Below are 17893 nucleotides of genomic sequence, written 5' to 3' on the forward strand. Positions count from 1 at the left end.
AACCATCAACAATTTGGCTGGACATTACAATAATGAAATATGTATGAGTATAATCTTACAGAAACTCCTACATAAATTATGTGAGTTGAAAAACTCAATACTTTAAATTCGGTTTTACTGGGAAACTTGTAATTTCCCTGTCAAAACTTCTGTCACATCAGCAACTTGGATCAGTCAAGCTCATTGAAAAATTTGCTAGTTTCAATTTATCTGAATCATAATATATTAATACCTGCTCTTTAATTTAAAAATCTGTTATTTTACTATCAACATTTTTAAAACTCTCAGTATCTTATGTTTTCTGCATCACCGGGCTTCATTTGTTTGCATTCCTTTACTTATGTATTAGATTTCTTTTGATCATGTATTCATCATGTCGTAAAGTAATTTCTCCAGATCATCTACAGACTCGGGTAAAGTAAAATCCACCGGGCGAGTGGCCGTGCGCGTAGAGGCGCGCGGCTGTGAACATGCATCCGGGAGATCGTGGGTTCGAGCCCCACTGTCGGCAGCCCTGAAGGTGGTTTTCCGTGGTTTCCCATTTTCACACCAGGAAGAAATCTGGGGCTGTACCTTAATTATGGCCATGGCCGCTTCCTTCCAACTCCTAGGCCTTTCCCATCCCATCGTCGCCATAAGACCTATCTGTGTTGGTGAAAAAAAAAAAAAACATAAATCCTGGATTTCTGATTTCCTCTTCTTGAGCTTTGATTCCCAGGGTCTCTTCAGTTTCCTTTACTGTTTGTTGATAAACATTAAAATTGATGGGGGTAAACTACAACCCTGCCTGGTTTCTTGCTGGTTTGTTCATTCTCTTCCATATCCAGTGATTCTTATCATTGTAAATAACTTTGAGGCTGCCATGTTCGAGGCTTTAGGCCTTGGTACCTTCCATTCATGTTTTCGGCTTATAAACAGGTGAGAAATGTGGCTTGCATGATAGGCATAATTCCTAGTGCCATTGTAGTGAACATACCTCTAGCAAAAGCAACGCTCCACGAACCTACTACGCTGGCGTAGCAGGGGGAGAGGTGATACTCCCAATGGCACGTTCCAGGTGGCGGATAGGGGTGTCCTAACCGGCTTGCCGGCGGACTTGAGGGAAATAAAATGTCTCTCGCGGACCAAACACACAACTCCCTGGGGGTGGGGGACGCAGACGAAGAATACACCCACGGTATCCCCTGCCTGTCGTAAGAGGCGACTAAAAGGGGCGACCATGGGATGATTGTCTTGGAACCATGAAACTACTTGCAATTAGTACAACCACGCGGAGAACAGCATGGGTCGCTTTTACTTGCGCGCAGTACCACTATATTAGGTACCGAATAGGTTTGTGATTAGTAGCACACAGGAGCACCGTGCGGTCGGCTTTTGCAGTACCTGTGATTAGTACCATCATCTGAGCAGGACCATGGGATGGTAGCTGCCATGGTTCTGCCTTGCCTGTAAATGGCACCGCAAAGTGGGAAAATAGGTCTGTATTATACGTCGAATTTCATAACCTCTGAGTAGTACAATAATGTGTGGAATATCGCGAGTCTCTGCTACTTTTGATTAGTACCGCAACAGGACAAATACCATGGTTCTACTTTCCTAGCGATAAGTACCGTTATGAGGAGCCGATAACTTGGATTTTGGACTCCCTTTAGATTGCAAGCATCATCGATTCATTGTTATGCTATAGCAGCAGTCCCTTGGTCAGTAATCCTATTGTTTTGTGTCAGTTCTGTGAATCTAAGGCACTGTGGGTCGCATCCATTGATTGCTTTAAATTAATATCCATCCATTTATTCTTCGTCCACACATTTTGAATTCTGGTCAGTGGGGAATTTTGGACTTTTAATTTGTCATTCCTATTTGTCTCATTTCGTACCATTAGGGGTCGATGACCTCGATGTTAGGCCCCTTTAAACAACAAGCATCATCATCACCATCATCAAAAGCAATGCTGGAAACTTGTAAGCATAGGTCAGCTACACAAACAAGTACCATGTTTATTCATCTACAACACAGCCCCCCTTAATTTTCAACTATTATCGTGGAAGAAAAGGAATTTTAAGGGAGAGGGAAGGAATATAACAAAATATATTTCAAGTGACTAGGTAACAAGAGCAACAATTCAGTTAACTGTAAAACTTACCCTACATTTCTCAATGCCCTTGCAGCTTTTGAGCTGTGCATCGAGTGCGGCAGCATGTATAGTGTGTACTTAGGAAGCATCCAGTACACAAGTAGGAATGAAAATGAGCAGTAAGACAAGTTTTACGCCATTCTTCAAGTTGAATGTGTGTGTAAATAAAGTATAGATTTAAATAACTACAGTGGAACCTCTATTCTCCGTTTTTGGAGGGACCCCGGGGAAAAAAGTACAACACAGGAAACGGAAAATCTGGGAACGAATGAACCATCAACAGTTTGGGTAAACATCATAAAAATGAAATACCGGTATGTATAATAATCTTACAAACGACCCTAAACCAAATCAAACAGTCCTGATGTGCCTTCCGCCTACCAAGCAACTGATCGGTCCGAAGGCCTGCAGATTACGAGGTGACGCATGGTCACTGTGACGAATCGTCTCGGCTGTTATTCCTGGCTCTAGACTGGGGTCACCACCTCACCATTAAATAGCTCCTCAATTAAAGGTAATCGTAAAACCAAGTGAACCTGAAACCAGCCCTCATATCCAGGTAAAGATGCTTGACCTGGCCGGGAATCGAACCCGGGGCTCCGTGTGAGAGGCAGGCAAGTTAGACCGCGAGGCTGGTTTTAAAGATTAATTAGTGACTTAAAAATCTCGAAACTTTACATTCAGTTTAACCGCGGAAACTTTGTCAGACTTCTCTGAAAACTTCTTTCAGTTCAGCAACTTTGATCAGCCAAACCCTATGAAAAATCTAATACCCGTAACGCCAAGCCAAACAGCAATTGACCACAAGCAGTTTCTAAATCTCTAATCTAATCAAATAAAGCACATTAGATACAAAAGCACCCAACTTGATGGCGAAATCCCTTTTTTTTTTCCTTATATTCCATTGTAATTTGGTCACCGGTATACCGTTCATAGTCAGTTGATGGAAATCTTGTACCACGTAAATTAGGCATACATCAACTTTTAAAGGTTATGTTGATCGATTCTCAAGTTATCGAATGCATTATATTCAATTCTGGCTATCACTAATCACAATCAAATTGGAAAGGGAAAATATATCATTAACACTTCGAAAATTACGGTTATTCGTGACTTTGAGCTCAGCTGGAGAAAGTGCTCGCTGTACAATTCGGTACGAGTGCGAAATGATACAAAGTTTTTTAATTTACCGTGCGCGAATAAAACGACCGTGGTTTTTATAACATTGTAACACAAAAACGTGAAATTACCAGTCTTACATTAGGACCAAAACAGCAGTAGGCAATCCCAAATCCTCCCATGGCTTTATGTATTGTAAGGTGCAACAGGTGTTCTGGTCTTGGTAACATAATCATATACGCTGATATTGAAATACTAAATTTGTGTTGCTTAAGAAGGAGCAGTAGTTCCTCCCTGAAAGCCCAGTGACTATACAGTGCCATGAGGGAAGCGCCGAAAACCTATACGCTAGAAAAAAACAACAACACATCTAACCCTGGACATAATGTAGACGTTTTGCATGTACGAATAATTGAAGAAACGCGTTCCGTCTTCAAGTAGAGCTGCTGAAATGCGCTCTGTCTCCTTCCAATTCTTGTGGACACACTCTGTTTTCTGATTTCCGAGGATTCTCTAAACAATACCATCCGAATGCGATGCTAAGATGGTCCCTTATGCAAGTTCACCGCCGATCACTTTTCCAGTGCAGTAGGGTACTTCCTCAAATTACCACAATGACAGAATGTTAACATCATGATCCATAAGTATGCCGTAGCCGTCCTTTCGTGAGATACAGTTTCTTGAAAAGCGCGTGATCGAGGATTTAACGTTGATGGGACTGAAATTTCCGGTTGGTCTGGGAAATCGTTTTTTCGAGGAATGGATAATGCGGAATTTTTACAACGTGATTTAATTAAGATGCTCGCGGGAACGCGTGATTTGAACGAATAATACAGGAAAACGTAGGTTCTGGGAACGTATAATCGAGGTTCTACTGTATTTTGTGTGTTGATTTAAAGATGCTAGATGTTCCTTTTTCTGGTTTTAAACCATGCCAATCTAACCTGTTATGTGAAATGTTCCCTTATTATACCCTCCCATATTTTGGAAGTTGAAAATTAGAAGAGAAAGGTGGTTTTAAGGGCGAGTAAGTCTAGTGATCACTATGTACAATTGTAAAAATGTCACTACTACAACAACAAAATATCACAGAAGAAAAATGACAATACTACAACACACAATGTCACAGAAGGAATTACACTTAAATTCCACGCACTCACAGAAATGAAGTGTCACTAGTACAGACTTCAACTGTATTTACATAGCAAAGAACTTACACAGACACATCACTTAAACTGCCCTATTGTATGTCATTAATTCTTATTAATAAATAATAATGTTATTGACTTTATGTCCCGCTAACTACTTGTACAGTTTTCGGAGACACCGCGGTGATGGAATTTTGTCTTGCAGTAGTTCTTTTATGTGCCAGTAAATCTACCAACACGAGGCTGACGTATTTGAGCACCTTTAAATACTACCGGACTGACATAGGATCAAACCTTCCAAGTTGGGGTCAGTAGGCCAGCGCCTCAACCGTCCACACCACTCGGCCTGGCCCATTAATTATTCATCCACAGAATAGTTGCTAAGAAGGTACACACCAAGCTCGATAGCTGCAGTCGCTTAAGTGCGGCGAGTATACAGTATTCGGGAGATAGTAGGTTCGAACCCCACTGTCGGCAGCCCTGAAAATGGTTTTCCGCGGTTCCCCATTTTCACACCAGGCAAATGCTGGGGCTGTACCTTAATTAAGGCCATGCCCGCTTCCTTCCAACTCCTAGCTCTTCCCTGTCCCATCGTTGCCTATCCGTGTCGGTGCGACGTAAAGCAACTAGTAAGAAGGTACACAAAAACATCACTTAAACTGCCCTATTATATCCCATTAATTCTTTAGCCACAACATAGTCACTTTCTTGTGAAACATCCTTTAACAGTTGGTTGGTTTTTTTTGTTTTTGTTTTGTTTTATTTCATCTTAACTCAGAGACTTACAGAGGTGTGAAAATTATTAGAATAATTCGAAAATTTTGTATAAAATGACATTTATTCATTGATATTATCCTTCCAATTGAAATTAATTACATATTTAGTATTTGGAATGCATGCTCTTTGATTGTAGGACAGATTCAATGCGATTTGGCATGTTTTCTACAAGAGTTTTGTAGGAATCTTTGATTTCCTTATCATGGTGCCATATATTAATGAGTGTCTCTGAGATTTATCTTAGTTGTAATGCTGTTTTTCTTCAGTTTTCTCTTCACACTGGCCCAGAGATTCTCAATAAGGTTTAGATCTGAGCTATTGCCAGACCAAGGAATAGTTTTTACTTTGTTTTCACTTAAAAACTTCGTCACAGACTTTGCTTTATAGCAAGGAGCACCATCGTGCATGAATACAAAGTCACCATTGGGAAACCACTCTCTATTTGCGGCAATAATCTTCTTTCAAGTACTGTTTTGTATTGATGCTGGTTTATCATTCCCTCTACAATGTACAGATGCCCTGTACCATGAACTGACATAACACTCCTGACCATAACCTGGGTGGGATGCTTGCCAGTTTGTGCAATGCATTGGGGCAAGGTCTCTTCATCAGTGCTTCTCCTCACGTACTGACTACTTTCTTCTGTTATTGCAAGCACTGATTCGTCAGAGAAACATACCTGAAAAATTAAAAATATATCTAATACCATACACACTTCAGTATAATGAAAATATAAATGAATAAGTTGCTTGCAAAAAGAATTTCATCCATTTGTGTTAAATTTGGTGTTTTCTTACTTCAGAATATCATATTACAATTTAGGTTCTTTCACCTGTATTATTCTAAGTAACTAATACTAATTTTGTAATACCCTTCTCCAGTCATCTCCAAATCGTTCTCTGACGCCTTTTGCCCAGGAAAGTCTTTTCTTTGCCATTGCAGGCGTGATCTTAGCCTTCTTTCGTGGATGGTGTACAGGGAGACCAGCAGAAATTAGTTTTCGACCACACTGGAATCGCAGTCATCTACTCCGCAGTTCTCCAAACTCCGTTTTAAATCTCCGCCAGTGACTCTTCTATTTTTCTTTTCCATTTGAAGTAATTTTCTTTCAGTCCTAGGACTGAATTTACTTTTCCTTCCGCATTTTCCTACGCGAGATTTTGCATATACGGAACCAGAATTCAAAGACTTCTTCACTCTACACACAGATGTTTATGAAATTTGTAATCTATCTGCTATTCTCCCTGCGTGTAACATTTTTCATTCAGAAGACACTTGACCAAAGCCACTTTCCTAGGAGAAATGTCACTTTTCTTGCCCATTGTCAAAAACACACACATACACAATTAACAATATTAATAGTTCGATAAAAACCACTAAATGAAAATAAATTAGTTAGAGAAATCAGCTGAGAAACTATGGTAACGTATAACAACAATCATAACAATACCAAAATACTCTGACAATGACACAACCCGAATTCTGAAGTCAAAATGTTCAAACACACGTTGTAGGTGACATGACACAATTTCGAAGAAATGTTCCAATTGTTCTGAAATTACTCTTTTGTAAGACAATAAATATTCCAAATCACTCTTGAAAGATGAAAATGGAATGTACTAACATTTAAACTCAGAATGAAAGTGAAAACGTACACCTAATTAGAAGATAAAACAAAACAGTGCTGTTAATCGCAATTATTCTAATAATTTTCACACCTCTGTATATGCCCTCTCCTTTACATCCTTACTACAACCCCTAAATACCCTTATAACCATGTGCAGGGATCTGTACCCTCTATTAACAATATTTATGTGATCACCCCAATGAAGATCTTTCCTTATAGTAACACCTAGGTACTTACAATGATCCTAGAAAGGAACTTTCACCCCATCAATGCAGTAGTTAAAACTGAGAAAATTTGTGAAACGCACAACCTGACTTTTAACCTCGTTCATCATCACAACATTGCCGGCTGTCCATCTCACAACATTATAGAGGTCATTTTGCAGTTGCTCACAATCTTGTAACTTATTTATTACTATGTACAGAATAACATCATCTACAAATAGCCTTATCTCTGATTTCACTTCTTTACACATATCATTGATATATATATATATATATATCTATATAAAACATAAAGGACCAATAAAACTGCCTTGAGGAATTCCCCTCCTAATTATTACAGGGTCAGATAAAGCTTTGCCTACTCTAATTCTTTGAGTTCTGTTTTCTAGAAATATAGCCACCCATTCAGTCACTTCTTTTTGTAGTCCAGTAGCACTCATTTTTGCCAGTAGTCTCCCATGATCTACCTTATCTAATGCCTTAGATAGGTCAATCGCAATACAGTTCTTTTGACCTCCTGAATCCAAGATATATGCTATATCTTGCTGGAATTCTACAAGTGAAGCTTCAGTGGAATAACCTTTGCTACACCCAAACTGCCTTCTGTCAAACGAGTTATTAATTTTGCAAACATGTCTAATATAATCAGAAAGAATGCTTTCCCAAAGCTTACATGCAATGCATGTCAAACTGACTGGCCTGTAATTTTCAGCTTTATGTCATTATCACCTTTCCTTTATAGACACGGGCTACTATAGCAACTCTCCATTCATTTGGTATAGCTCCTTCATGCAAACAATAATCAAATAAGTACTTCAGATATGGTACTATATCCCAACCCATTGCCTTTAGTATATCCCCAGAAATCTTATAAATTCCAGCCGCTTTTCTAGTTTTCAACTTTTGTATCTTATCGGAAATGTCATTGTTATCATAGTTAAATTTTAATACTTCTTTAGTATTAGTCACCTTGTAACCAACAATCTTTATATACTGCTGATTGATTACTTCTGCCTTTTGAAGATCCTCACATACACACTCCCCTTGTTCATTAATGATTCCTGGAATGTCCTCCTTGGAACCTGTTTCTACCTTGAAGTGTCTATACATACCACAATACAACTTGAGCAACCGACCAGAGTGGATGTGTGGTAAGGTGAGTGCAGGAAACATGATTGGCATTGAGCAATATCATATGGTGATCGGTAGCTGGCAGCGCAGGCAGAAGAGGACGACAGGGTATGCAGCGAACAAGGGAGAGCTGGGGAAGATCGGCGAGGCTATCTTGGCAACGACGGTGATAACTATGCTATTAATTATAGGGGGCGTAGAGATGAATCCCGGCCCTGACATGAGCTGGGAAGACTGGGAGAGAATCAGGGAGCTGATAGGAGTTGCTGTAAAAACATATAATGGAAATGCACTGGTCAAGGAAATGAGAAAGGAAGATGTGAAGGCATGGTTGAAGGAACAGTGGGGAGTTACAGAAAAAAGAATACAGGGGAATGAGAGAGCAACGGGAGTGCTAAAAGAGCAGGTAAAAAATCTGGAAAAGGAAGTGGCGTCTCTGAAGAATGAGCTCGGTCTCATCAACCAAGAAAGGATGAAGAAATATATATATATATATATGGATTACAGGAAGAGCGGAGTGAAGATAAAGTGAAGCTTGTGTATGAAGTGGTGGACCTCGTCCAAAACAAGCTGAAACTCAACTTCAGTGAAGTGGATATGGACGATGTGGAAAGAGTGGGAAAAGTGAAAGGTAGGAGACCAGTGAAGGTGAAGTTGATGTCAACCAAAATGGCGGATAAAGTGTTAAAAAACGCAAGGAACAAGGTGAAAGAATTTGGATAAACAAAGACTTGGAAGAGAAGGGATTGAAAATATGAAAATCTTACGAAAACGTTTAGGTATAGAGCTAGACACCAAGGCCTCAAAGCATTTATTAAGGATCAAAGGTTGGTGGTAACAAATGGTATCTGGTGGCGTGTTTGTTCTGTAACAAAACTAAAAGGTATGGAGGAAGAGCTGAAACAGGAAGAGGAACAATCGAAGCGGCCAAGAGATAGACAGGAGTATGCCCAAGAGGAGGGAGGGAACGTGGTAACGATGGCTGAAGCGCCGAGACAAGAAAACAGTGCAGTGCAAGATAGTGTGAGTGAAATATCAAATGTGCAGGTTCAGGAAGTATTAACAGATAGTATTCCGAAATGAAAAGAGGATACATTGATTGCCGACCTGCGGGTGGACAAGAAAGATAAGAGACCATATGACCAAGGGGAGAAGCAGGAGCCTGAAGGACCTATATGGGAAAAAAAATAAAGGTTTAGAAGATAAAGAGAGGAAGGATGACAATAAAGCGTCAAAGAATGATGGAAGGGAGGTAGAAGCTGAGAGCGAGAGGGTGACGAGAAGTAAGAATAAAGATGGTGGTTTGGAAGGTAGGGAAAAAAAGCTGTAACTGGGCTGGAAGGTAGGCTTTGTTAATATTGAAGGTGTATTGAGTAAAAGATTCAATATAAAAGTGAAAATTTTAATAGAAAGTTTTGATTTTGTAGTGCTTTTGGAAATATGACTAGAAGGAAGCAGGGAGAGAACTTGGGGAGGATTCACGGTGAGGCACAAGTCAAGGAAGAGGTTAAGTAAAGTGGGCCGCGCACCTGGAGGAATAGCAGAACTAGTCAAAGAATAGCTGAACGAATATATAGAGCATATTGAGAGTGACATTGAGGGGGTTATGTGGATAAGATTTAACATGGGGAGAGAATAACATGTGTGCTTGGCTTTTGCCTACTGTCACCTCAAGGAATCTCCATATGCAACTGATAAGTTCTTTGAGGAATTATTATTAGAAACTAGTATCATTAGAGGGAGGTGTGAGAAGGACGGAATATTGTTATTTGGAGACTGGAATGCCAGAATAGGCGAGCGAAGTCAGAGGTATAGTGAAGAAGAAGAGTTGATAGTAGGATCAGGAGGAAGTAGTAATGATAAGGTAATTAATAACTATGGTAGAAAACTTTTAGAATTATGCGGTCGGGAATTTCTGCATTCAGAACGGTTATTGGGAGGGGGACAGAGAAGGTAAAATGACCTACATTACTGAACAAGGGGGGGAGCACTATTGATTTAGTAATGAGTTCAGGGGACATAGATAACACCAAAAGCCTAGTGGTGGAGGACTGTTCTGTTTCAGTTTATCAGTTTACAGAAGTGCTGTATTCTCGTCTCGCACGATTTCTCCGCTGTATATCTCTATTTGTTCTTCAACTATAAACCTTTTATGACTATGGTCTTCTTTTTGTGTCAGTCTGCCGTAGCGATCTCCTTGAGTATGTTCCTTCTCGAATGAAATTTTTTTAAATAATAAATTTTTTACAATATTCCATCTTTCATTCTTTTTCACCGCTTTCTATATGTTCTTTCTCGGCTTGTATCTGGTAAAAGTATGATCTCGATATTTACGGTTATATTAGCATGTTATTTTTAATGTTCTCGCAGCATAGCGTCTGTTTTTTGTTCCAGAATATTCACTGCTAATAGTGAAATGGCACAGTATAGTATCCGTTACTTGTGCCGTACCTACAAGCTGCCACAACTTCTCGTGAGACAAATAGTAGCTGTTTCTTCTGACAGTGCCAACACAATGTTTTAGTACAGAGAGGTCTGTGCTGTGAAATCTATTTAGCTGCTTGAAAAGCTTATGCTTATTTGCCAGTCAGTACTGAACATTTTCTGAGTCAATTTTTCTATTTCAAAAAGTTTCAAAAGAATTAGCACTTAAGTAGTATATCAGGAAGATATGTGGTGCTAAACTGAACAAGATTTTTAAATGTCTAAGTACATGTTGGATTTCCTTGAATGTATCGCCAGGATTCTAGATCTGTACGAGGCCCTGATCCTAATATTTTGAAGAGGACCAGAAAGAAAGAGAAGAGTTTGCAAACCAGTTTGGAGCAGTAAGGGCTTTCTTTCTTCATCCTAGGATAATGTTATACTGTTAATTTCTTCAGAGTGTATTGCCCATTTTTAATAATATAAATTTGTTTTAACAAGATGCTCCAGTTGTACATGTGTTAAGAAGTAAACTTAATGGACTTTTAACAGACCTGCTGTAAAGGTTTATTAAACCATGTTGCGTATAAACAGGAGTTGCTTCAATTACTGAGGTGGAATTTAATGGTCGGTGGTGGATATTATGTGATGACAACGAAAACAATCAAATGTAAAGTTGAGATATACAACTTCAAAAACTTATTTCATTTATTAAAATTAATATTTAAAAGGAAATAATTAAAATAACACAAAATTTGAACAGTTTTTCGTGTTCTTAAAACAACGTTGTTTTAATTATATTGCCTCTATGACTGGCACACTCTTATCACTGCCATCACTGTTAACACACAGCGGAGCGGTTAATGTGTCTTTTGAACTTCTTCCTCCATGGCAAGATTCACCCTTCAGCGCCAGTGTTCTGTCCGGAAGGATACTGCAAAAAAGTCTAGTCTCGTCCGTGTTATATATATCATGCGGCTCGTACCCTTCCAGTAGCAAAGACAATCTCTCAATCAATCAATCACTACTGATCTGCATTTAGGGCAGTAGCGCAGGTGGCAGATTCCATATCTGTTGTTTTCCTAGCCTTTTCTTAAATGATTGCAAAGAAATTGGAAATTAATTGAACATCTCCTTTGGTAAGTTATTCCAATCCCTAACTCCCCTTCCTATAAACGAATGTATGCCCCGATTTGTCCTCTTGAATTCCAACTTTATCTTCATATTGTGATCTTTCCTATTTTTAAAGACACCATCCAAACTTATTCGTCTACTGATGTCCTCCCAAGCCATCTCTCCACTGACAGCTCGGAACATACCACTTACATGTAATAAATATCATTTTTGGTCCGTATTGATGATGTTATTAATGTTATTATTTCAATCACATACCACTTAGTCGAGCAGCTCGTCTCCTTTCTACCAAGTCTTCCCAGCGCAAATTTTGCAACAATTTTGTAACGCTACTCTTTTGTCGGAAGTCACCCAGAACAAATCGAGCTGTTTTTCATTGGATTTTTTCCAGTTCCTGAATCAAGTAATCCTGGTAAGGGTCCCATACACTGGAACCATACTCAAGTTGAGGTCTCACCAGAGATCAATATGCTCTCTCCTTTACATCCTTACTACAACCCCTAAATACTCTCATAACCATGTGCAGAGATCTGTACGCCTTATTTACAATCATATTTACAGTAGAAGTCCGTTATAGCGAGTACGGCATATAATGAGAACCCCGTTATAACGATGACTTGTGTCTGTCCCTTCAAAATTCCTATATTAAACTGTGTATTATCCTTCGGTTACAGCGAGAAACCTATCACTGACGCATCCGTTATTACGAGCGATTATGCGCGCTCGATTTTTCCGTTGCCGATATTTATGCACCCAGTCATTAACTGCATGCGATCGATCATCTTCGGTACCATATCATTTTCTCGCTATGCCCACCAGCGAGCTCTCTCATCGACATTCGAAGGCAATGTCGGAGTCAATTAGTAATACCCGTCGACTGCTCTTCCGTGAGGAAAATGAAAGAGGAGAACATGTTTTCATAATAAATGCATAAATAACGTGTCCGATAGCAGTTGTTAACTCGTTAAAGATAAACGCTGAATAAACGATCGCTTAATTTTAATGCTAAACACCGCAATTAAATAAGAATGAGATAGGCCTACACCTCAAGATATGACAGAGTGCGTCATTAATTACGAGGTTAGTTTATATTTTCTCGCGTCCGTTAAATTACGGACAGGCTATTATCGTGTAATTTATAGCGAGAAGGTTGTAATTTCTCTACTTCCCCTTGAAGTATGTTTTCATCATACATATAGTATAGAGAAGTTAGGATATGTGACGCTATTTGAATAACAAAACTGAAACGTTTGCCACAAAATGCGATTGATCATCTTCGGTACGGTATAGTTTTCACGCTATGTGAATTTGCGAGTTCTCTCGTCAACATTCGAAGGCGATATTGGTGTCAATTAGTAATACCCGTCGACTGCTGTTCTCAAGAGAAAATTCGAAATGAAAGAGGATGACACGTTTTCGTAATAAATGCGTAAATAACGTGGCCGATTGCAGTTGTTACTAGTTAAAAATAAAGGCTGAAGTAAACGATCTCGTAATTTTAATGGTATATAGTACGTATACTGAAATTAAGTAAGAAAGTGATACACCTCAAGATATGGCAGTGTACATCACTGATTTCAGAGGATAGTTTATATTTTCTCGCGTCTAGTTAAATTTCAGAAAGCTATTCCCATGTCAGCTTTTAGCTAGGAGGTTATCATTTCTCTATATGCGTTTCAAATAGGTTTTCGTGGTACATGTACGGTTAGGTTAGGTGATGCTGTTTGGAGAAGAAAACTGAAATGTTTGCCACAGAAGTCTCTGGAGTGATACCGTATTTCTCTGCATCCAAGACGACATTTTTTATCTTCTCAGAATCACATGTGAAAAATCAAGGGTCGTTTTGTATTTGAGGCGTGATAGTAATGAACACCACTGGCAACTACCGCAATAACAACGCTGTTTCTTTTCGCGCCCGCGCACACAAAACTCGACAATAAACGATCGCCTCTTTATCGTAGGCCTACATCGCTAGCCGCAGCGACCGATCGTACAGTGCTTATGTGTAACGTCACTGGATCTCGGGAAACAGTGAATAGAGAATGACATTCTATTATCCTCTACAAAAACGTTTCTCAAATCTGAAGAATGGCATCAAAACATGCGAGCCTTCGAATTCTTACAAAGGCCACGGCTACTCCGTAGCAGAGTTTTTTTTTTCTTTACGTCGCACCGACACAGATAGGTCTTATGGCGACGATGAGACAGGGAAGGGCTAGGAGTGGGAAGGAAGCAGCCGTGGCCTTAATTAAGGTACAGCCCCAGCATTTGCCTGGTGTGAAAATGGGAAACCACGGAAAACCATTTTCAGGGCTGCTGACAGTGGGGTTCGAACATACTATCTCCCGAATACTGGATACTGGCCGCACTTGCGCGACTGCAGCTATCGAGCTCGGTAGTAGCAGAGTTATAATGCGCCTGCTGTACCTCTGGCGCTTAGTAAAATCAAGTTTTATAGACAGCAGGAATATTTTCGTAATGGATCGTCGTATTGTAAAAAATACGTGGGCCCCACTATCGGCAGCCCTGAAGATGGTTTTCCGTGGTTTCCCATTTTCACACCAGGCAAATGCTGGGGCTGTACCTTAATTAAGGCCACTGCCGCTTCCTTCCAACTCCTAGGCCTTTCCTATCCCATCGTCGCCATAAGACCTATCTGTGTCGGTGCGACGTAAAGCCCCTAGAAAAAAAAAAAAAAAAAAAAAAAAAAAAAAAAAAAAAAAAAAAAAAAAAAAAAGAAAGTGGAACAGGAATTGCCGGCAAATTTTCAACGGGTTCTCGTCGATGTTATGATGACAATTTTTAAGTTAATGGCTATTAAACACTCGGAAATGTATAATAATTGTGCAGCCGCAAGAAAATACGGCATAGGCCTAACTAAAGCCAATATTCGGCGTTACCGTGAAGACAAAGGTAGCTTGAAAATGCGTACTGCACAAAAATGCATTCAGAGGCCTGCAACAAGGACGCTTTAAAGAAGTCGAAGATGAAATTGTGAGGTATGTGCACAAAAATGCATGGGCAGAATTGGCATACCGCGGCGCAATAAACTAGTTCGTTGACTTTCAAAGTCCGCGATTAAGACCTATACATCGCTAGCCGCTGCAGTTGGCCGAATCTGGCAAGCAAGACATGCGTGTAGCGGCGGCCAGTTATATCTGACGCTGAGTGAAAGTAACAAGCAAGAATATTTTCCTGACGGATCGTTGTATTGCAGAGGCGCGTCGAATGTATTGCCGGCAAATTTTCAAAGAGTTTCCTTCGATATTATGTTGCCAGTTTTGGTTATTAAACCCGCTGAAATAAAGCATAATTGTACAGCCGCAAAAAATACGGCATAACTAAAGCCAATTTTCGGCATCTACAGTCTAAAAATGCGTACTGTATAAGAAAGACATAAGATTTTACAAAGCACTTTTTAAGCCAGATAAATTTTTTTGAAGGAAAAAGTGGGGGTCATCTTGGATTCGGAGAAATACCGTAATATATATTTTTTCAGAATGAAATTACACACACACTTTCACGTAGTATTGGATTTCGGAAAACAAACAAGTAAGCCGCAGTGTGGATATTATCTGCGAAAACCCAAATTTTGAACAAACTAATTGCCATTTCATACTGAATTTTAATGAGTATGGGGGTTTTCCCGACTTTTACAAGAAATCGGATATAACGACAATTTGATATAGCGAGTAAATTTTTCGCCGTTATGAATTCTCGCTATAACGGACTTCTACTGTATGTGATTACCCCAATGCAGATCTTTCCTTATATTTATACCTAGGTATTTACAATGATCCCCAAAGGGAACTTTCAACCCATCAACGCAGTAATTAAAACTGAGAGGACTTTTCCTATTTGTGAAACTCACAACCTGACTTTTATCCCCATTTATCATCATACCATTGCCTACTGTCCATCTCCCAACATTATCGAGGTCATTTTGCAGTTGCTCACAATCTTGTAACTTATTTATTACTCTGTACAGAATAACATCATCTGCGAAAAGCCTTATCTCTGATTACATTTCTTTACACATATCATTGATATATATAGCCTCCGTGGCTCAGACGGCAGCGCGTCGGCCTCTCACCGCTGGATACCGTGGTTCAAATCCCGGTCACTCCATGTGAGATTTGTGCTGGACAAAGCGGAGGCGGGACAGGTTTTTCTCCAGGTACTCCGGTTTTCTTTCATTCCAGCAACATTCTCCATTATCATTTTATAGCATCTATCACTCATTAATAAATCACCTTGGGAGTGGCGACCCCATTGTAATAACAGCCCATATATGGTTCATTCATCACATCCCTGACCCGGTCAATGACTGGAAAGTAGGTTGTAGGTTTTCATTGATATATATAAGAAAACATAAAGGTCCAATAATACTGCCTTGAGGAATTCCCCTCTTAATTTTTACAGGGACAGATAAAGCTTCACCTACTCTAATTCTCTGAGTTCTATTTTCTAGAAACAGAGCCACCCATTCAGTCACTCTTTTGTCAAGTCCAATTGCACTCATTTTGGCCAGTAGTTTCCCATGATCTACGCTATCAAATGCCTTCGATAAGTCAATTGCAATACAGTCCAACTGACCTCCTGAATCCAGGATATCTGCTATATCTTGCTGGAATCCTACAAGTTGGGCTTCAGTGGAATAACCTTTCCTAAACCCAAACTGCCTTCTGTCAAACCAGTTATTAATTTTGCAAACATGTCTTATATAATCAGAAAGAATGTTTTCCCAAAGCTTGCATACAATGCATGTCAAACTGACTGGCCTGTAATTTTCAGCTTTATGCCTATCACCCTTTCCTTTATATACAGGGGCTACTATACCAACTCTCCATTCATTTGGTAAAGTTCCTTCATGCAAACAAAAATCAAACAAGTACTTCAGATATGGTACTATATCCCAACCCATTGTCTTTAGTATATTCCCGAAACCTTATCAATTCCAGCAGCTTTTCTAGTTTTCAACTTTTGTATCTTACTGTAAATGTCATTGCTGTCATAGGTAAATTTTAATACTTCTTTAGTATTAGTCACCTCCTCTATCTGGACATTATCCTTGTAACCAACAATCTTTACATACTGCTGACTGAATACTTCTGCCTTTTAAAGGTCCTCGCATACACACTCCCCTTCTTCATTAATTATTCCTGGAATGTCCTTCTTGGAACCTGTTTCTGCCTTAAAGTACCTATGCATACTCTTCCATTTTTCACTAAAATTAGTGTGGCCACCAATTATGCTTGCCATCATGTTATCCTTGGCTGACTTCTTTGCTAGATTCAATTTCCTAGTAAGTTCCTTCAATTTCTCCTTACTTCCACAGCCATTTCTAACTCTATTTCTTTCCAACCTGCACCTCCTTCTTAGTCTCATTACTTCCCTGTTATAATATAGTGGATCTTTACCATTCCTTACCACCTTTAAAGGTACAAACCTATTTTCACATTCCTCAACAATTGCTTTAAAAACATCCCAGAGTCTGTTTACGTTTTTATTTACCGTTTTCCACCGATCATAGTTGCTTATTAAAAACTCCTTCATGCCTGTTCTATCAGCCATATGGTACTGCCTAACAGTCCTAATTTTAATCTCTTCCTTTCTTTCACATTTATTTTTAATTACCACAAAAACAGCTTCGTGATCACTAATACCGTCTATTACTTCGGTTTCTCTATAGAGCTCATCTGGTTTTACCAGCACCACATCCAGAATATTTTTCCCTCTAGTTGGTTCCATCACTTTCTGAATCAGGTGCCCTTCCCATATTAACTTATTTGCCATTTGTTGGTCATGCTTCCTATCGTTCACATTACCTTCCCAATTGACATTTGGTAAATTGAGATCACCCGCTACGATCACGTTCCTTTCCTTATCGTTTCCCACATAGCTGATTATCTTATCAAATAATTCTGAATCAGCATCAGTGCTACCCTTTCCTGGTCTGTATACTCCGAAGACATCTAGTTGCCTATTATCTTTAGAAATGAGCCTTACCCCTAGAATTTCATGCTTGTCATCTTTAACTTTTTCGTAACTTACAAATTCTTCTTTCACGAGAATGAATACTCCCCTCCTACCTTCCCTATCCTATCTCTACGATACACCCTCCAGTTCTGTGAGAAAATTTCTGCATCCATTATATCATTTCTCAGCCATGATT

The 17893-nt window shown here is 39.4% G+C and overlaps 1 protein-coding gene across 1 annotated transcript in view; it reads left to right on the plus strand.

The window, feature by feature from the left end:
- pds5 (cohesin associated factor B pds5) overlaps positions 1-17893 on the plus strand; it is a 463913-nt gene that overhangs the window by 50124 nt on the left and 395896 nt on the right. The gene's annotated exons all lie outside the window — the stretch shown is intronic.

This window comes from Anabrus simplex, chromosome 6 (genome assembly GCF_040414725.1).
Source record: "Anabrus simplex isolate iqAnaSimp1 chromosome 6, ASM4041472v1, whole genome shotgun sequence".
NCBI lineage: Eukaryota > Metazoa > Arthropoda > Insecta > Orthoptera > Tettigoniidae > Anabrus > Anabrus simplex.